The sequence below is a fragment of the Panulirus ornatus genome, chromosome 20, assembly GCF_036320965.1.
Source record: "Panulirus ornatus isolate Po-2019 chromosome 20, ASM3632096v1, whole genome shotgun sequence".
Taxonomy (NCBI): Eukaryota; Metazoa; Arthropoda; class Malacostraca; order Decapoda; family Palinuridae; genus Panulirus; species Panulirus ornatus.
The window spans coordinates 7,585,001-7,607,981 of NC_092243.1; the positions used below are offsets into that span (position 1 = coordinate 7,585,001).

At 44.1% G+C, this 22,981-nt stretch overlaps 1 long non-coding RNA gene across 1 annotated transcript in view; it reads right to left on the bottom strand.

Moving 5' to 3' along the window:
- The window catches only part of LOC139755897 (uncharacterized), a 754,411-nt gene that overhangs the window by 171,523 nt on the left and 559,907 nt on the right, over positions 1 to 22,981 (bottom strand). The gene's annotated exons all lie outside the window — the stretch shown is intronic.

A 22,981-nucleotide genomic window follows, 5' to 3' on the forward strand; every position in this document is an offset into this window, starting at 1 on the left:
CCTCAAATGACATAAACTTAACATTTAACGAGAAGAAATCGTTTCCTAAAGGAATACTTGAGTCACCTCCGAAGTCCCTGGCTTCCATCGTGACTACGAACTGAACGAGAGGAGACAACCAGGTGGCTTCACCAGCCAGGGAGCTCCCTCCCTCTCCGTACACAAGGTGTGTGTGTGTGTCTCACACCACGATTGCCGGCACTGGCTACCGTGAGTGCCGGCATCAACACGCTCACCCACTCTCTCTCTCTCTCTCTCTCTCTCTCTCTCTCTCTCTCTCTCTCTCTCTCTCTCTCTCTCTTCCTCCCTCCACACCCCACTCTCCCTTTCTCCTCCCCACCTAAACATCATTATCATCATAGTCATCATCCTCATCGCCATCATCATCATCATCATCATCATCGTCATCATCGTCATCATCATCGTCATCATCATCCTCATCCTCCTCCTCCTGCTCCTCCTGGCCACTAATCTGTCGTTGTTTGGAAATAATGATGCAAGGATACTCTGCTTACTTGTCCATAAAAGCTGCATATATCTTTACCTTTTACAACCTCCTGCGTATTATCATTAAGTTTTATGGGATGGGAAGCGCTGGGCTCGGGGGGAGGGAGGGGGGGTAGGTGGAAGAGGAAGAGGAGGAGGAGGCGGAGGAGGAGGAAAAGGGGGGAAAGAGAGGGAGGAAGGCAGGGAGGGGGGAAGGGAAGGTTACAGGAGCGGGGGGAAAGGAGGAGGAGGAGGAGGAGTAGGGGAGAGGCTTCACCGCAAGGGCGTTCGGAGGAACAATTATGCTTTACGGCCTAATTTGCATCCTCGGCCGGTTGAAAGGAGGGGGAGAGGGGTGGGGGGGAGGGGGTAGAGGGGAGGGGAGGGGTGACGGGGGGGGAGGTGTGGGGTGAGTGGAGGGAGGTGCCTGACGTCCCTCAAGTCGTCCACAATGAACAGTGTCGTTTGAGGCAGCATAAACAACCTTGTTCGATTGGTCATTATTTAAGGCACCTGGTGGAGGGGGGGGGGGGTAAGGAAGGGGGGGGGGGAGCTGGGGTGTTGGGGGGGATGTTATCATTATCTTTGGGGGGGGGTTATCATTATCTGACCATGGTGTCGTCTACGTACGGTCATGAAACTCACACATAAGGACGAGCTGTGATTTCTCGAACGAGGGATTAGCGACCACATGCACACAGCTTGAATTGGAAAAAAAATAAAGAGAAAGCGTGAATAAAGTAAAAAAAAAAGGTTTCTTAGTTAAAAACGTTTCCTTGCCAACGTTTCGAGACTCACAAGTGACCCAGAACCCTGTCACAGTAGGAATAGCTATGTTACAATGTCGAGCACGTTTCTCTGTAACGGGAATTCGTCGTTCAACTTTTAACTCACATGTGTAACTCAGTAAACATGCCCCCCCGATCGCTCCTCACACCACAGTGCTGAGGTTTTCCTCGTAAAACCATAAAATTACAGATTGTACAACGCGTCTTCCAGCATGGATGATTTTTCTGGGCTACAGTACCTTCGGTGCAAATTATTTCATGATTATCAATTACATTTTCTGTCCGTACTCGAACGCATAATGAAAACTACTGTTTATGTATATATGTATATAAGAGAACGAATCACTTGATTATCTGTTGTATCCAGGATTAAAACGCAAAATAAGTCGATTATCTTGTATTTTTTTTTGATAAAACTGGAAAGCTAGATTGATCCAGTTGAACACACTAAGTTTACTTAACTAGGTATCAAGTGTCGGGTTGTACTTTTGTGTTCCAAACTTTGTAGGTGCCGAGTTTGTAGATTTGTGTTTCATTATTTGTAGGTGCCGAGTTTGTAGATTTGTGTTTCATTATTTGTAGGTGCCGAGTTTGTGGTTGTAGACTTGTGTTTCAAACTTTGTAGGTGTTGAGTTTGTGGTTGTAGGTTGGTGTCTCAAAATTTGTACGTTTTGTCTAGGGAAACATAACTACCCTCCACATTGTTATCAAAGATTGTTGTCTGCGGTGGAGGATATGGCTACTGGGTGTGGTAGGGCGTATGGTTTAGGGTCTGAAGAGCTTGTGGTTAGTCTTCTGGAGGCTGTGGTTGTGTTTTTGGTGACCCAGGGTGATGCCAGGTCTAGTTCTTGATATAATGGATGGCTATATTCTATATTAGATTATGTGGGTTTTGTTCTGTGGCTGTGTGTGTGTGTGTGTGTGTGTGTGTGTGTGTGTGTGTAAACAGCATTTCAGACAGACCTGTGGTTGAATATGTTTACATGTTTTCTAGAAAGCTGGTAAAGATCTCACAAAGATTTCTACTGACGCTTTCTGAGACCTGGGAACATCCCTGCTGTGTGAGCGTTTGAGAGTGTTGCCCAACACATGCTGCACATCACCACAGAACAACACCCTTGAACCCCCTTGGAAAAGCTGACCAGGTACGTGGGCCCACAGAAGCTGTGAATAACGTACCTAGGGCCACAGGAGCTGTGAATAACGTACCTAGGGCCACAGGAGCTGTGAATAACGTACCTAGGGCCACAGGAGCTGTGAATAACGTACCTAGGGCCACAGAAGCTGTGAATAACGTACCTTGGGCCACAGAAGCTGTGAAGAACGTACCTTGGGCCACAGGAGCTGTGAATAACGTACCTAGGGCCACAGGAGCTGTGAATAACGTACCTAGGGCCACAGGAGCTGTGAATAACGTACCTAGGGCCACAGGAGCTGTGAATAACGTACCTAGGGCCACATAAGCTGTGAATAACGTACCTGGGGCCACAGAAGCTGTGAATGAAGTGCCTAGGGCCACAGAAGCTGTGAATATCGCACTTAGGGCCACAGAAGCTGTGAATAACGTACCTTGGGCCACAGAAGCTGTGAATAACGTACCTTGGGCCACAGGAGCTGTGAATAACGTACCTAGGCCCACAGAAGCTGTGAATAACGTACCTAGGGCCACAGAAGCTGTGAATAACGTACCTGGGGCCACAGAAGCTGTGAATAACGTACCTGGGGCCACAGAAGCTGTGAATAACGTACCTGGGCCACAGAAGCTGTGAATGAAGTGCCTAGGGCCACAGAAGCTGTGAATAACGTACCTGGGGCCACAGAAGCTGTGAATAACGTACCTAGGGCCACAGAAGCTGTGAATAACGTACTTAGGGCCACAGAAGCTGTGGCTAACGTACCTAGGGCCACAGGAACTGTGAATGAAGTGCCTATGGCCACAGAAGCTGTGAACATCGCACTTAGGGCCACACAGGCTGTGAATAACGTATCTGGGACCACAGAAGCTGTAAATGACTATCCACTTGACAACAGCCATAATAAAACAAAGATGATTCTACACCACAGAAAACAATCATAACTTTTTTTTTCTTTCACAGAAACAATATAGGAAGTCCATTTAAGTAGTCATAGATGTCCCACTGGCACCATCACACACTAGGAGGGGGAAAAGAAAAGAAAAACGTACATCTATTGACAAACTTCAGCAACACACGTCACCACAGACTCCAGCTAATTAAGAGCAACACACACTACCTCAAACAACCACCATACTCCAAGCCGCAAACATCTCTCTCTCACACACACACACACACACACACACACACACACACACACACACACACACGTGCTCCCAGCCACGATGTGTTTACATTTTGATCCGCGTGGGTAGGAAGATCGATCTATATACATATGTAACACACATACACAGCTCACACAACATGATTCTCTCTCTCTCTCTCTCTCTCTCTCTCTCTCTCTCTCTCTCTCTCTCTCTCTCTCTCTCTCTAAGGTCTGAAGGGACTCTTATCTGGGGAGCCAGGGATACTGGAGGCCAGAATTTGGGAGGTCAGGATCTAAGAAGCCATGGTCTGAGAGATCTGACTATGGAAAGACAGAAACTAGGGGATCAAGAACTTCGGGGGGTCTTATAAGCTGTTATAAGCTGATGGACTATAGCATGACAGGCAGGAATCTTCCAGGCCACGGTTCAGAAGACCACAACCCCAGAGACTAAGGTTCAGAAGGCCACAACCTCAAAGACCAAGGTTGAGAAGGCCACAAACTCAGAGACCAAGGTCCGAAGGCCACAACCCCAGGGACTAAGGCTCAGAACACCACAACCTCAGAGACCAAAATTCAGAAGGCCACAACCCCAGTGACCAAGGTTCAGAGGGCCACAACCTCAGAGACCAAGGTTAAGAAGACCACAACCCCAGAGACCAAGATTCAGAAGGTCACAACCACAGAGACCAAAATTCAGAAGGCCACAACCTCAGAGACCAAGGTTCAGAAGACCACAACCCCAGAGACCAAGGTTTACCTGGCCAAAATTCTCAGAGCCATGTCTCAGAAGGCCAGACTCTGAGATACCAAGAGGTTTACGAGGTCAGAAACTGCAAAACCAAGGAAGATCATACTTTTAGTGTATTTAATCTTAAGAATATACCGTCGGGGACGTCTCCTTACACCCCTAGCGCTGGGACTCCATCCCACAGCTCACCTGCCACACTCCACTACCTTAAATGAATGACGCTTCCATAATAATAATTCCATACATTGCCTCTCGTATAAACGACCCTTATAATAAGTCCCTGAGACAGTAGTACGTCCTTTCTTCAGATTCTGGTCAAGCATTTGATACCTTTAGTTTTCCCACAGGGATATTACACACACACACACACACACACACACACACACACACACCACATACACACACAGAGCCGTATCCCTTGATACAACAGGTGGTCGGTGGTGACGAAGGGGTCAAGTGCTCTAGGAACCCACTCACCACCCTCACCCTCACCCCACCTTGAAGGATTAAGAAGTCCTGCAAAGCACCGGCCCGTGACGGAAAGGATATAGTGTGGGAAGGGCTATACGTAAGGAACTCTGTGACAGGATATCTACCAGATCGAAGATGCTACAAGGGAAGGGATTAGGGTCGCATTGTAAGAATACACCCACCGTCGGGAGGGGGTCATGGGTGTAGACGACACCACACTGGATATTCTCTCACACACACACACACACACACACACACACACACACACACACACGAACACACACACACACTCAGATAGATAGATAGATAGATAGTTTATTGACCACAACAAGATAAGATTGACATTAAGCATGCATAGATGAAATTAAACGTTAAATCTAAAGTAACAATAATCACTAAATCCACTTTTAATGTTGATAATGTAGTCCACAGAATATTATCTTAAAGACTAAGTTATTTAACACACACACACACACACACACACACACGAGCATGTCCTAACATCAAACTACTTATCTCACGTGGGCTTCGCAGCGAAGACCTCGGGGTTATCATAAGTGATAGACGGATCTTTGGATCCCCTATGGACACATTATAGGTATCTACTTCCACATATCTAAGTATTGTGGTAGAAAGCTTCAAATATTTTGAATATTTGTAGATAAGGGCATTTTCGCAATATTCTCATCGCTTTGAGAATATGGGATCACGAATAGTAAAAGACATTTACGGAGAAATCCTTTCTAAGAAGATCAGATTCTCAGTCCTACCCAAGAGGAGTAATACATACAATGGAAGAGCGCATATGGTCTTTGAATAAGCTTGAACACCTGGAGAAGGAGTTTCGTGTTACTTTGATCGGTGATTAAGAAACGAATAACGCAGTCAGGTGATAATGACCCTCCCCCAAGCAGCTGATAGGCTTTAGCCCAATGAACCAACTCCTACGCCAATGTTTACAGGAAGATACACTTCAGTATCCCATGATCTGCGTCACAAATCTTAGCTTCGTTTGACGATTATCCTTCGAAATCTATTCCACCTTTTCTTCTTCACAACTTCTGACTTCATGGAGCCTTTATAGATAAAGCAATAAAGAGCAATGAAGTTAATTATGAACGTTACGAAGGTCAGCTATTACCAACAGCTGGTGTGGTACATCACCCGACTCCCTCTAACCACAAGAACAATGCTGCTGGAGTGAGCAACACACTCGCGGAATACTAAGTCCATCAGCCAAGGATACACTCACAATGGTCTCAGGTGTCTTAACAAGAGCATTATTAAAGAAAACTACGGCCAGCTATACATACTGATGTGAGCTATGGACATGATGGCCAACACGAATCTCTCTCTCTCTCTCTCTCTCTCTCTCTCTCTCTCTCTCTCTCTCTCTCTCTCTCTCTCTCCCTCTTTTTGTCTCATAAACACACAAACAGACATACATACACACACACACACACACACACACACACACACACACACACACACACACACACACACACACTTGTACATTATATATATATATATATATATATATATATATATATATATATATATATATATACATATATAATGTACATGTTGCCACGTCTCTTGACCTTGTATATAAGCACTCTGTCTTTATCCCTGTACGTATATTCACATACACTCACACACACACACACACGCACCCACACACAAACATACCCAGTCCCGTCGGGAAGATGAAAACATAGGATAGGTATGAACCGACTGCCGCGGCCAAGATTCGAACCCATACGTGCCCGTAAACCAAGCGGACCCGTTTCGACCCATGGTCAACAACCACAGCCTCACTACACCCCTGTGTAGGTATGCGGCACCCGTGTATGCGTGTTGCATAAATCACCAATGGGTAGAGCCCAGCCATTACACACATTAAATAAGGCATTTATCATATCCGTCCCTGACCTTAGCGTGCTAATGTACTTAAGATAAATCTTTCTTCTTAAGAACTACTTACATTTCTTTCCATGAAGTCAGCGAGAAGGTTCACCAGACACACGGTACTTAAAAAAAACCTTAGGAAGGATGGAATGAAAAATGTAGATTAAGAGCTGATTGGAGAAGATTAGCTATAGCTAAGCCGTATTGTTTCTTTCTAATCACCTCGTTACATAGTACCAAACTTTCGTAAATTACATTCCTTAAATTCGTGTCAGAAATTAATATCGATAGATTCGTACAAAAATGATTACAATAAGACACAGACGAACAAATACACAACACTGGCACAGGTGGGCAAGTCTCCAAAGACGACCTGAAACTACGTAAGGTCAGAACCCCAGAGGTCAGACTGGGTCATAACTGCGAAGCCAGGCCAGGCCAGGCCAGGCCAGAGCTACAGAGGTCAAACCAAAGGACCGGCATGATGGACGACACCTTCTGAATAAGTCTGCTGGAAGGAACACCATTACACACCCTCCATCCCTGGTATCCCTTACTCCAACACCCACTACTTCAACACCCACTACTCCAACACCCCTTACTTCAACACCCACTACTCCAACACCCCTTACTTCAACACCCACTACTTCAACACTCGCTCCTTCAACACCCCCTCCTTCAACACCCCCTCCTTCAACACCCCTGACTACCACCACAGCACTCCCCTCCAACACCCCGAACACCACCCCACCACCACTCCCTCCATCACCCCATCACCCCCTCCAACATCCCCTACCCAGAACCCAATTCCCTCTCCCAACACTCCCTTCCCCCATCTCCACCCCCGACATTCACCCTCCTCCTCCTCCTCTCTCCACAAGGCGTAACTCTACCCGCCTCCGTGAACATTAGCCACTGACAATCCTCGTCTAATCCTACTAATCTCTCCTTCCTGTATGGGCTTAACGTGCTTGGTAATCGCCCGAGTGTGACGGGGGGAATTGCCTGAAAGGATATATCCCCAGAGGAGGCTCCCCGGAGGTATGGGGAGGTTGAGGTTGGGGCTCCCCGTGAGTGGGGAGGATCATGAGGGGGGGAAATGAGATATAGGATCAGCTTCGTCAAGGCGCGCGCACCGTCCAATTTGTTGATCTTGACCCGTAATTAATAGTCAATCGTTGATGACTGATGAATTTTCTGTGTATGATACCTTGAGTATACACTCCATGATGATTAAGTCTCTCTCTCTCTCTCTCTCTCTCTCTCTCTCTCTCTCTCTCTCTCTCTCTCTCTCTCTCTCTCTCACTTTCTCTCTATCTATCTATCTATCTATCTTTCTATCTATCTATTCTGTGTGTGTGTGTGTGTGTGTGTGTGTGTGTGTGTGTGTGTGCGCGCGCGCGCTTGTCGCCGTTTCCTGCGCTCGCGAGACACCGCCAGGAACAGACGGAGAAACTGGCCCCATTTCCTCGCATCCACTTTCTAGCTAACATTCACAGTACAGCCAAAACCAGCGCCTCCTCTACCAACAAACCTTATCGTGTTTTTTTTCTCCTACCACTTTATAGACCTTGGTTCTTCCATTCACAGCACGTCGCCCCGTGTATACCACACGCCTACAATCCTTTCTATCCTATGCATGCTTTCAAATCCTCCTGCATGTCTTCAGGCCTCAGTAACCCAAAGAACTGCAACCTACTGAGGAAAACTGTTTATAGAGGATTTTAACAGTCTGATTGTGCACTTGAAGTACCACGCGAAGTAGGTTTTATGATGCCTCTCCCTCTGCATAAGACCCAGGAGGGAAGTGTGTGAGGGAGGGATTGTGTGGGGGAGGTAGGGGGATGAGCGCGAACCACAGGCTGGCAGCCAGGCAGGAAGAAGGAAGACAGACAAAGTGATCTTTACCGACTAATAACCAATTATAATGGGAAGGGGGCTGAGAGATCAGGACTGGAAAAGGCGAGAGGGACGCTAATGGGAAACATCCTTTTAACACACACCGTTGGATCTGCCTGCCTCTCCCACACAGGCCCTCGCAATGGTAATCCAGACTTGATGATTGAACTCGGGGAATCAGTCTAAAAAGTCTGACACTTGGTGGTTGGGAGGAGGGGAAAGAGGTGTGTGAATCCAACCACTGAAATAACATCGATGTGGCTCTAACATTGGAAAAAAATTTCAAAAACTAGTTTAAAATCTTACGTTAATTTCACTCTCGATTTTTGTTTTTCACAGAAGTGAGACTCCAGACTTTGCTTTTTAAGGTTAAGGTGAATATTATATATGTCCAATTAGGATGCCGAGATATAGGATGGATTGCCATGAGCTTAGAGGGGAAATTTAACTTTGACATCTTCGACGCAATGTCTATGGAAAGTGTACTGTCTGCTTTGCTCTCGCACAGTGTACTTCAAACACCCCTTGAATGCAATATTGTGTCACTCCTTCATCTAGAGTAAGCCAAGACAGTGTTCTGGCTGCTTTGCTCTCGCTTAGTGTACTTCAAACACTCCTTCAATGCAATATTGTGTCACTCCTTCCTCTAGAGTAAGCCAAGACCTCTCTCTGTGAAGTACAATAAATCCTTCCTTTCGTAGAAAATCAGCAACCCCACCTCCTGTGAAATACAGCTAATCATGTTCGTATGTGATACTGTGAATTCTCTTTCTGTTCAAGACAGTTTTGATATAACCTTCCTACATCTATCCCTCTTTAGGTACAATACAGAAGCCTTCTCCTGTCTGCAGAACACGTCGACTCCACTTTCTGTAGCATTCAGCGACTCACTGTAATTTTTCAGTAAGTTTCACATGTTTTGTTCATAAAGACTCACAATAATTATGCTCATAATGCTGAAGTATGATGAAAGCTGTGGAGTGAGATGAATGATGAAGTACTATGAATAATGATAGGGACTTATTCTCATCATACTCAGATTATGATGGACCTTATTAGTTTAATTACATCTATTACAAACTGACTAAAATGATTATACGAACTATTAAGCATTGTATTAAATGATGAATAGTTACAATCAATTTTGCTGGATAACTACCTATGCTTAATTACAGTAGAGTGTGTTGATCGATTATGTTGGACCATATTGAATTATGGCAAATTACATCAATTATGTTTCACTGTAATGAATTACTTTCGGGTTTTGGTGAATTGATCATATTTATCAATAAGCAACTCAACTTAGGTTCCCAATAACGTAGAAATTATACAACTGAATACGTTATGTTAACGAGAAATATAATTCTTATTATAATTATTATAGTCATTATTACTATAACTATTATTACTATTATCATAATCATTATCATATATATCATATATATATATATATATATATATATATATATATATATATATATATATATATATATATATATGAGAAGGACTTATAATGGTAATTGGAATGTCAATCTCCTCTCGTCCATTACCAACACAGAAACATGTCATCATTCCCAATTAGAATAAGAAGCACTTTCACCCACCACGAGCTTGATGTACCACCTATTCCCCTAATGGGTGCGGATGGCTCCAATTTGCAACTTCCTACCTATTAGCCAATTAAGCGAAGGGGAAGACTCACAGCAGGAACCATGCACCACCAGAGACCCGAGTGTCGTTCGCTGGAAATCCATAGTCATGTCCTGGACTCGGGTTTCCATGATTCCGCTCCTGGAATTCAGAAGCGGTCTATTGTCTTCCAGCTCTCACCTCCGGGGGATGTCATGACATCTCTTTCCAACCTCTCTGGGGGTGACAATTCTTTCCAAGCCTTCTGAGGGTGACATCTCTTCCCAAGCCCTCTGAGGGTGACATCTCTTTGCAACACCTTTTTGGGGATGTGACACCTCTTCCCAGCTCCTCTCTGGGGGTGGTGTGACATCTTCTACCCAACCCCTCCTTGGGGTGATGGGAGGGTGTGACATCTACCCAACCCCTCTCTGGGGGTGTGACATCTCTTCCCTACCCCTCTGGGGGTGGTGTGACATCTTCTACCTACCCCTCTTGGGGTGAGGGGAGGGTGTGACATCTACCCAACCCCTCTTGGGGGGGGAGGGAGTGACATCTCTTCCCGCCCCACTCCCTCCTGAAGCAACGCACGACTCCCACACACGAGGAAGGGAAACTCTTACGACGCTAACCGTGGGTGACCTCAACTCGCATCACTTAAATAAGCACCGATGCCGTACTCTTACGGTCGCTAATGATGCAAACTTCCCATCTTCTATCATGATGGAGGAGGTGAGGAGGGAGGAGGGTGTGTGAGGGAATGGCCATGATAATGCTCTAGTTTGACCTTAACACACACACCCTCCTCCTCCCTTCCTCAGTGGGAGCGATACCCAGTTCTTATGTTCATCATCGGCGTTAAGCCACCACATCTTCCGCCTCCTGTTGGGAAGGGGAGCCGCCCTCGCCACCTACCCCACAGCCGCTCCCACTCCCTATTGTTGCATGGATTACACCACGTATGTTCCTGTCTCACTCAGTGGGGGAGGAAACATAGTCACTTAGTAGGTAAATGAACGCCATTATTATCATAATCATTATTATCATCCTTATCATTATTATTATCAGTAGCAGTAGTAGTAGTAGTAGTGGTAGTAGTAGTGGTAGTAATAGTGGTAGCAGTAGTGGTAGTAGCAGTGGTAGTAGTAGTGGTAGTAGTAGTGGTAGTAGTAGTGGTAGTAATAGTGGTAGTAATAGTGGTAGTAATAGTGGTAGCAGTAGTGGTAGTAGTAGTGGTAGTAGTAGTGGTAGTAGGTGTGGTAGCAGTAGTGGTAGTAGTAGTAGTAGTAGTAGTAGTAGTAGTAGTAGTAGCACTAGTAGTAGTAGTAGTAGTAGTAGTAGTAGTAGTAGTAGTAGTAGTGGTAGTAGTGGCAGCAGTATTTTTAGTGCACATTAAAAATAGGAGACTTCAACAATACAGTAAGTAGTAATCCCATTTCCAGTCACTGAGATACACGTTCACCGTCGTAAAGTTGTTACATATGACCCACACACACACACACACACACACACACACACACACACGTGATATAACTAGTGAGGTTAGTAAGATGTGGTGTTAGGGTTTAAAGGGAGAAAAGAATCTTTACACTCCCACTAGAGTTGGCAGTTAACTGGCTACTGATGTTGTTCACAGAGGTTGTGTGTGTGTGTGTGTGTGTGTGTGTGTGTGTGTGATGATACAGTGTATATGTAAAACAAAAAATCTGGCGTATCAGTAAGACAGAAGACCACTGTATCGTATCAAATGCCGAAGGCATGGAAATATACCACACGACTGAAAAAAAAAAAAGTCTATAAAACTTTGGAATTAAAATGCTAACAATAAACACCGTAATAAACAACTGCTTTTAAAGACTCGAGTGAGGAAAATGGCCATTACTGTGGTGACGGTGGCGTTAGGCGTCCTCCAGTGATGCCCAGGCAGATAAAACACGTTCCCACTGATAAAAAAAAACATTGATAAGGAATCGCTTGGCTAATTACGTCTCTTTGACTCCACTGGGAATCTAGGCCGAGGGTAAAGGGAAGTAAGTGTGAGAAACAGGGAGAAGTAAATTCCTTTAAGATAAATCCAGAAGACTTAAGAATATATGTCATATTTTCATTTTCGCCTCTACCTAATGCTTGATAAATGACAAAGCCCTTTTTTTATCATCTGATATCAATATATTCAGTGAAGATATTAACTCAATTATGCCTCATTTTCTGTTATCATTCATGGCGATTATTCTTCCTCTCGGTAATAATAGATTATCAATTATCACTATTATCATAATTATTATAATTATTATCATCATCATGACCAGTATTATTCGCTACTAACAAGAATCATCAAAAACACATTTTGGAACGCCTCAGTCTAACTTTTTTGACAGAATAAGGAATGATTGTGAAAATAACGACCTAAAAAAGGTAATATTAAGGAGGACAATAGAGATGAACATAATTACAACTCTAATGATTATAATTACTACTACTACTACTGTTATTACTGCTACTACTTCTATTATATTACTACCACTACTACTACTACTACTATTACTGCAACTACTACTACTACTACTACTTCTACTATTACTGCAACTACTAGTACTACTACTACTTCTACTATTACTGCAACTACTACTACTCTATTGCTACCACCACTACTACTACTACTACTACTATTACTGCTACTCTATTACTACCACTGCTACTACTACTACTACTTCTACTCTTACTACCACTACTACTACTACTACTACTACTATTACTGCTACCACTGCTACTCATTACTACCACTGCTACTACTACTACTACTTCTACTCTTACTACCACTACTACTACTACTATTACTGCTACTACTACTTCTACTACTAACAATAATAACAATTATGATAATAATATTAAATATCAAACTCTCTAACCTTAAAGATTCAAGGGAGACGCGACCTTGCTCTCAAGAGAGAGTTAACCAGAGCACAGAGTAGATGGTAATGACAAGAAACATGACCTAACGCCTCCTCTCTTATCTTAATGACTCTACAGCTCTCGCACCTCGTCTAATTGCCTCTCAGTTGTCGCTTGTGTGATGCGCTCGTTATCAGGGGGGCAGTCTGGGTGTGAGACAACCAGGCGAGAAGGACGGAATGGCGCAGTTGGCTTGTTTGTGCCTAGTTAGAGTGCGTGTCGGGGTGGTTCCGGGTGGTTTTCTCGTGTGTGTGTGTGTGTGTGTGTGTGTGTGTGTGTGTGTGTGTGTTTAAGCGTAGTCCCTTTCAATTCCAACGAACGATGATACAGCCTTGTCAATGGTGTTTTCTTACTTGCAGTGTAATCACTCTCAGATAGATAGATAGATAAATAGATAGACAGATAGATAGATAGATAGATAGATAGGCAAATAGAAAGATACACACACACACACACACACACACACACACACACACACACACACACACACACTTGTAAGCCAGACATGTTAGTACACACAGCGACCTCTAAGATATTTATACATTCACAACTGGGTCTGGATTCCAGTCTTGAGGGAGGAGGAGTGTGGTGTGGGAGAGCAAGACTAGGAGGGGAAAGCTAGGAAACGCACATATGTATCAAACGAGCGGCTATTAATCCTCCTAAACACCCTCTCCTGACGGAGTAAGTCATCGCAAAATGACTGAGATTAAATACTTCGCGAGCCATTATGGAGATGCAGTCGAGCATGGGGCTCAGTAGCGAACATCCAGGTGACGGATGGAGGGAGGGAGTAACGCTGGGTTTGCCCATGACGGATTACCACAACAACCACTCCCTCTCTCCCTCCCTCACTCCCTCCCACTCTCTCTCTCTCTCTCTCTCTCTCTCTCTCTCTCTCTCTCTCTACTCTCTGTCTTCTCAGCTGAGCTGAGCTCAACGTGCATATCCTGCTGGATGCTGTATTGTTTCTTTCTTTCTTTTTTCCTCTTCACGCACGCGAGCTCATCAAATACTACTACTACTACTATTGCCTCAGTCACCTCTTAAGGCGGAAGAGGAGGAGGAGGAGGAGGAGGGTTCTTTCACTCCCTCTTGGAATACTGAGAGACGGACGCGGGTGGCTGGGGTGGTGTAGAGAGAGAGAGAGAGAGAGAGAGAGAGAGAGAGAGAGAGAGAGAGAGAGAGAGAGAGAGAGAGACTAAATGGAAGCATACACTCGTAATAATTCCAACTTTTTTCGATATTTTAAGAAGATCCAAAAATCTCTTTCTTTCACGGAAAAAGAAAAAAAAAATGTTGCTTCGTTTTGCATCACGTTTATACGTTCTCGCCTCCATCATCATCATCATCTGCCATCGTTACAACTCGTTCAGTTTGCTATGAATGTTTCCCCTCAAGGACACAGATCTCTACGGCGAAGCTAAACCTGGGAGAATATTCACTGAAAATACAGGATATTTGGCAGTATTCGTCAATGTGGCATTATACTCCACAGTGATACAATGAAACCTACAATTGTAGTCTGATCAAGTTCAGTTATCACAGGTAAGGCAGCCGAAGCCGCTACCGGGATATTATCATCCCCTTTATCTTCATTGTAATTGCCATTATGTATCCCACGGGACCGTTATGTATGGGGCTCTACGCTCGAGTAAGTATATATATATATATATATATATATATATATATATATATATATATATATATATATATATATATACTCCCTATTTTACCCTTCTTTTTTTCCTCTAGTCTTTGCTTAATACGAAAAGAAAAACACTAACCCGCAATAAATTACTGTATTACACACATAAAACTATGAGACTGAAATACATCATACAGAAATACATCATACATCATAACCAAGTACGGTAAAAAGATCCACTCGATATCCGCATTTCAAAACACCTCTTAGGGTCTTTAGGTGGTGACTGTGTTCGAGATAACCCAAGCCTTGTTATATAGTTAAGTGGCGAGAAGGGTAGATCGCCAGACCCCCAGATAATGTCAGAAGGCTCCAGCCAGCCAGCCAGTCAGCTCCTCCCTCGCCCACCAGAGGAAACAGATTCCTGCGTAGATAAGTAAATGGTTAATGGGTCCTTAATGACCTATTAAACCCCTCGGTACAAATGGTGTTCTAATTCTCTCGGTGGGGAAGCTGACACCAGAGATGAGCGACGTAGTGCTGTGGATCAGGAGGTGATGACCTCCCAAAAGGGCGACCTCGAAAACGTAGTTTCAAAGCCTGTGATTCTCCTCCTCCTCTTCTGAGTCCAGGGTGTTGGATCGTGTGTGTGTTGGCAACTTAGATGACGATGTGTGTATGGCGAGTGTGTGCTGCTAGGAGTGTGTTGCTGGTGTGTACTGATAATGTGTACTAGTTGGAGGGTGTACTGCTACGGAGGATACTACAGCTAGGAATGGTGCTATGATCATACTACAGCTAAGAATATGGTACCACTGTAATACTACAGCTAAGAATATGGTACCACTGTAATAACACAGCTAAGAATATGGTACCACTGTAATACCACAGCTAAGAATATGGTACCACTGTAATACTACAGCTAAGAATATGGTACCACTGTAATAACACAGCTAAGAATATGGTACCACCGTAATACCACAGCTAAGAATATGGTACCACCGTAATACCACAGCTAAGAATATGGTACCACTGTAATACCACAGCTAAGAATATGGTACCACTGTAATACCACAGCTAAGAATATGGTACCACTGTAAAGCACAGCTAAGAATATGGTACCACTGTAATACTACAGCTAAGAATATGGTACCACTGCAATATCACAGCTAAGAATGGTACCACTGTAATACCACAGCTAAGAATGATACCACTGTAATACCACAGCTAAGAGTGGTACCACTGTAATACCACAGCTAAGAATATCACTGTAATACCACAGCTAAGAATATCACTGTAATACCACAGCTAAAATAGTACCACTGTAAGGCCACAGCTAAAAATGGTACCACTGTCATACCACAGCTGTGAATGTTACCACTGTCGTTCAAACAGAGAGCTTCAGAACAGCACTAAACTGCTAGTTTAGCATCACAAATCTCGCGGGTCAGTATTCGAGCACTTCGGAATCTCGCTGTTGGGGGTTCGATGACTCATCATGGCAACGACGAGACCTCTGTTCGTGACTGTACATCGAATATTCGTGTGTGTGTGATTCTCACGTGAGAGGCCGATGATTTTCTCCATCAATATGATACAGAAAACATTATGCAGTATATCTACCACGTCGTTTGATCGTTCATCGTCGCTTGTTTGTTTAAATGCCTGAATATTCTTTTTATATTAGTGTGTGGCTCTGGTATCTAGGCATCATACACGAAAGCGGGAGATAGCGGACGTGAAGGAATGGCACCGTTCCACGTCTGTTGTGGGCGCTACCGCGTTGCGCGGGAAACGCAAACTAATTCAGGGAAAGGTGGTTTTTGGTTCATTTCTCGCCGTAGAAGGCGACTAAAACGGAAGGGAGCGGGGGCTGGAAATCCTCCACTCTCTTTTTTTTTTTTTTTTAACTTTTCCTAAAGAAGGAGCAGAGAAGGGGGCCAGGTGAGGATATTCCCTCAAAGGTCCAGTCCTCTGTTCTTAACGCTACCTCGCTGACGCGGGAGATGGCGAATAGTATAAAAAAAAAAGTATTTCTTGATACAGAAAACACTGAGACGTACCTTTTCCCCTAATGATGTTTCACTGTGTGAGTGTCCATCACCAAATATGTGATTTCTTCTCTTCTGAAAAAGCCTTTTGCATCTGTCACTATAGAATCCCATACACACACTTGTAGTTAAAGGCAATTGGGTACAAAACTGTATCACCCTGGACGACAGGGGTTGTCGTGTCGACCACCTGGGTACAAAAACTACATCACCTTGAACGACATATGGAAAACATACAGACAAGCTCCACGACAGACAGACAGGCGCCACGACAAACAGACAGGCTCCACGACAGTCAGACAGACAGGCTCCACGACAGACAGACAGACAGGCTCCACGACAGACAAGACAGGCTCCACGACAGACAAGACAGGCTCCACGACAGACAGACAGACAGAAAGGCTCCACGACAGACAAGACAGACAAGACAGGCTCCACGACAGACAGACAGACAGGCTCCACGACAGACAGACAGGCAGGCAGGCTCCACGACAGACACAGACAGACAGACAGCCTCCACGACAGACAGGCAGACAGAAAGGCTCCACGACAGACAAGACAGACAAGACAGGCTCCACGACAGACAGACAGACAGGCTCCACGACAGACAGACAGGCAGGCAGGCTCCACGACAGACACAGACAGACAGACAGCCTCCACGACAGACAGGTGGACGCAGAGCAACGTAGGAGGGAGGAGTCTGAGGTCGCCCCACGTCGGACCTCGACGTTGGTCTGACGTCCACATTGAGGGTTTTATTGCAAAGGGAAGTGGCGTACTTCTCCTCGTACCCGGTGATGGGAAGCAGGTGGTCGTTGTAGTAATGGTTATTACCCATTACACCTGACCTCGACCTACACACACACACACACACACACACACACACACACACACACACGGTCACGACACTGCGAGTCTAAAGGAAGTACGATCATGATTTAAGGGTGATCTGTTCAACTTTACAGGCTGTACGATGAAATTTAAGGGTAACTTGGTCAAACTTTAAGGGTGTAAGGTCAGACATTGATATAAATGTAACCTAAGGCTGAGATATTTTTGATACACTTCAAGAAACTGTAAATATCTAAACAGGAATACAAAAGCCTCAGGAAAATAATTGAAAACTTTTTAAATACCTGCAAGAAATTTTTCAAGGAACACACACTCAAACTCCCACATATATATATATATATATATATATATATATATATATATATATATATATATATATATATATACATAATACATATATATACATAATACATATATATACATATGCTAAACATGAGTTCAGAAATAACAAACCTACGCTACACAAAAGGCCTCCCTCCTCAAGTGCCCAGTAATTTCTCAGAGATATTCTCACCACGAAAGATGAAAAAGAATTACTCGTTTACTGTCCCCTCCCTCCCTCCTCCCGTCGCTTTATGTGTGTGTGTGTGTGTGTGTGTGTGTGTGTGTGGGTGTGTGGGTATGATTTACATGATGCCATTGCACTCTGGCGTGTCCCTACCTGCAAAGAGGAGGCCTAACCATCCATCTGGAGCTCAGGGCATGAACCTAACGACAGCCTTTCCCTCGACTAAAGAAAGGACCTGCTGAAGACGTCTTCATATCCGTCTGCAAAGGGGGAGGAGGGCGAGCCTTCCTGAGTAATCATGGCATATGCTCATGACAAAGTGGGTCCTCCCCCTTATAGATACACACACACACACACACACACACACACACACCCAGAGACTACACAGCCATGTTCAATAAAAGTTAGGGAAAGACACACTCGATATATGATATACACAACCCACACAGTCTCTGTATATGAAAACATGATGGTGAATGGTGTTTGAAAAGAAAAAAAGAAGAGAAAATCGCCTGTGTCATCAAACACCAGACGTAACTGGAGAGAGAGAGAGAGAGAGAGAGAGAGAGAGAGAGAGAGAGAGAGAGAGAGAGAGAGAGAGAGGACGTTCCTTTAGGTTTTAAAACACAGGACCTAATCCAGGCTGGTGTCTCAGGACTTATAGAAAAAAAAAGGGAGAAAAAGAAAATGAAGAAGAGAAGATCCAGCACGAAAGAGCGAGGCAGAGATGGAGGGAGGGGGAAAGTGGAGGAAGGCTGTCAGGACCGACCAAGATGTGCATATGATACAAATCTCCGTCGCTCAGGTCGAGGTTCTTGGATGCCTTCCTTGACTCGCTTCTCTCTCTCTCTCTCTCTCTCTCTCTCTCTCTCTCTCTCTCTCTCTCTCTCTCTCTCTCTCTCTCCCCTCAACCCTGGGCTAGCCTCTCGCTCTTAACCGTGCACTAGTTGCAAATTATTAGATACAAGTTACTAGATATATAAGTTACAGGGCTGCGACGAGAGGTTTAGGACCACAGCCTATTATTCTCAACATATAATTTTGTCATAAAACTCGAGAGAAGATAATAGTCACTTAAAAAGGAGACTATAAAATTAGGAGCTACTAATTGGAAGTGTTTGGACAAAAAAAAAAAAAAGATAAAAAAAAACATAGCAGAAGTTTATGTGTTTAAATTCCTTATAATTAGTAAGATGGTCAGAGTCTAACAATTAAAGCGCTACTTGTCGTAACTGCTCTTACGAAAATTGGTCCCTATTTCAAGCGACTTGATTTTCGTACAGATCGGAGACGGAGCCTGAAAAAAAAAAACCCACACGTAAATTGGTATGCAAATCTTCTGTTACTGCGAGTGCCTCACTGATGTGTACGATCTGCAAGGGAAGTGGTTGCATTCTGGATGCTAAGCAGACGCAAGTATGGGTCGTCGCCAATTTGCTGTATAATAGTTTGGATAATTTCTTCCGTATTACTTTTTTTTTACCCCCCTTCTTCTTCGAAGGGTCCATATCAATTTCGCTTTTTCTTCATCTCAATAAAGTTCTTTTTTTTTCTTTTTTTTTTTCTTTTCGTCTATGCTAAACAACTTACACAGGTGGTCATCACCAGTAGTTTATGTGGGGGGCGATCTAAGCATCTGGTCACTATGAAAGGTTTTCGGGTCATTAACGTTCATTAAGGGAAATTATGATATTGGCTCGTTCCATATATATACGTTGCTAAGGCAACAAAAAGAGGAGAGAAAGATGGGGGGCGGGGGAATTGGGGTAGGAAGTTTGGAACATTTCTGAAATATGTATTATTCAAGATTGATTTTGAAAGGAGCGATGGTATGCACATACCTGTAATATATATATATATATATATATATATATATATATATATATATATATATATATATATATATATACATATATATTCTATCCCTGGGGATAGGTTAGGTTAGGTTAGAAAGAATACTTCCCACGTATTCCCCGCGTGTCGTAAAAGGCGACTAAAAAGGGGAGGGAGCGGGGGGCTGAAAATCCTTCCCTCTCGTTTTCAATTTTCCAAAAGAAGGAACAGAGAAGGGGGCCAAGTGAGAATATTTCCTCAAAGGCTCAGTCCTCTGTTCTTGACACTACCTCGCTGTGTTGCTTAAATGAACCCCTGCACATTCCTACACATCCCATGTACCGACGTCGGGTGTAAATTTAATCTACATTCAAACTTCTCAGTTCGTAAGAAGGACTTAAATGTTACCAGCTGAGGATCACCTTTCTTACCAGCTGCTGTTTACTCGCCACCTGTTACCAATAGTGAGTAAACGTTCTTACGAAGATAAGGTTCTGAAAACTTATGAATTACAGTGATGAAGGCACACTCAAGAAATCAGAGAGAGTGAAAAGTTTTTTTTTTTCTTCTACACGAAAGAGAAAGACCCCTACTGTAATGCCTGTAGATATCATGAATAAATGAATAATACTAATTACTCAGATGAGTAATCAGACCATAAAATCATACATAGCTAATTGTATTCCAGAAGGTAATCAGCAACGGACGACAATTACCAATTCAGCTAATTCTACACTAAAAACTTCTTTTCTATTATAATATAACCAATGATTCTTCAGCCCTAAAATCCATGGCAGATATAAATTGTGCAACAACAGGCCACATTCATGTCTGAAATGGTCTGAAATCACCCAGGCCGACGGAAAAACTGCTAAGATTAGTTCAGAATCTCCCTCCCCCCCAAAAATTCTCATAGATGAAAAGGCATTCAATTCATTTAGAATAGAATTATAAATCATGGAGGACGCTCCTGGTGCTGTCGAACGCGATCGTCGGCTCCTGACGACGGCAAAGGCGAGGGAGGGGATTGAGCTGACACAAGGCGGGAAGTAGGGTGTCGGATGCCCTTCTGCAGGGTCAAATGTCGCCTTGACAGGTACGAATCAATGGTATCGGCAGCTGCTGCAGGAGAGTACAGCAGCCCAAGGAAGGAGGAGGAGGAGGAGGAAATGGAGGTGGTTACAGGAGGTGGAGTCATAGGGGGTTTGTTGTGGTTGTGGGTGGTAGGGGTGGTTGTGAGGGAGGTGAAGAAGAGTGAAATACAGCTCAAATTGGCTGCGATGCTGTGAATGGAGAGCTGTGGGGTCAACAATGATTCTCTGTTTCTAAGTTAGGGATTTACGATGATTCTTCGTTCCTAAGTTAGGGTTTTACACTGAATCTAAATTCCTAAGTTGGGGTTTACAGTAAACTTAGTTCATAAGATGAGGGTTTACATTGACCTTAGTGAGGAAGGACCTTCAGTAATTTCACAGTACAAGATAGGTACACATGAATGGAACAGCATGACTGAGGAGGATGTGGTTAATGCAGACACCTTACTTAAACTTAAGGGATGAAGCAAGGATGTGGTTAATGCAGACACCTTACTTAAACTTAAGGGATGAAGCAAGGATGTGGTTAATGCAGACACCTTACTTAAACTTAAGGGATGAAGCAAGGATGTGGTTAATGCAGACACCTTACTTAAACTTAAGGGATGAAGCAAGGATGTGGTTAATGGAGACACCTTACTTAAACTTAAGGGATGAAGCGTTTGCTAATGAAGATGAGAATAGCCAGTATTTGTCCTCCTAACGACTGGCCATCGCTGGGGGCAGCAACACTCTTACCAAAAAGCCACAGAGAAACAGTGAGATAATCGAACAAGGACGCAGACGACCGCATCGCTTAGTCTCTTCCTTCGACTCGTATGCCACCGTCCACGAACCAACAAGCCAAGCCAGGTAGTTAAAGGCGAAGTGGTCGTCACGAATGATCCGCTGTTAGCGATACCTTAATTACCTACTGCAACACGACAGACCATCCTCAACGACGTCTTAACCACCCATCCGGAACAAGGGCTCCTAAACCAAACGACCTCCCCACAAAGTTGGACTAATGGCAGTAAACCCGGAGAGAGGAAGGAAGTGGATAATGAACAAGACATTTTAATAAAAGCATAGGCCAAACCAGTCTCGCCGTCTTGAGCAATTATAACTCCTATGCTCGGGTGCCATTAGGGTAATTACATAGCCACGTCATACCTTTAATGGGTGGGAGGGAGGATGGTGGAGGGGGAAATAACCTCGTTTGACAGACTCTCTAAGCATACAAACCATCCTTGTTAAGTGATTCACATCTGATTTACGTGTAATCGCGTATCCTACGTGAAATCCTTCGCCGGAGAGTCCTTAAGACTTGAAGGACGTGCTCCTGTCACCGTTTGGGTCTCCTAGACTTACCAGTGTTGAGAGAGAGAGAGAGAGAGAGAGAGAGAGAGAGAGAGAGAGAGAGACTGCAGGGGAGGAGGAGGGAGAGCCATCACTCCCTCCGCTGGAGTCGTAGGTGATGGTGTCAAGTTAGGTTAGGTTGTCGTTTGACAGGTCTGGTTATGTCTCCCGGAAACCTCCTCTTACCGACTTATAAGTCATGAGATCAAGTGTAATAATTTTCAGCGTGAATACTTGTGCCAGAGTCTCTCTCTCTCTCTCTCTCTCTCTCTCTCTCTCTCTCTCTCTCTCTCTCTCTCTCTCTCTCTCACACGTATATCTGCGTTAAGACTGAGTGCCACTTTGCATATGTGAGGAAGTGACTCATATAAACACACCAATAGTCTTACACACACACACACACACACACACATATATATATATCATACCAACCTCCAACAGCCAGGATCGAACCCGGGACCCCTGTGCCAGAGGCGGGAGTGATACCGCTAGG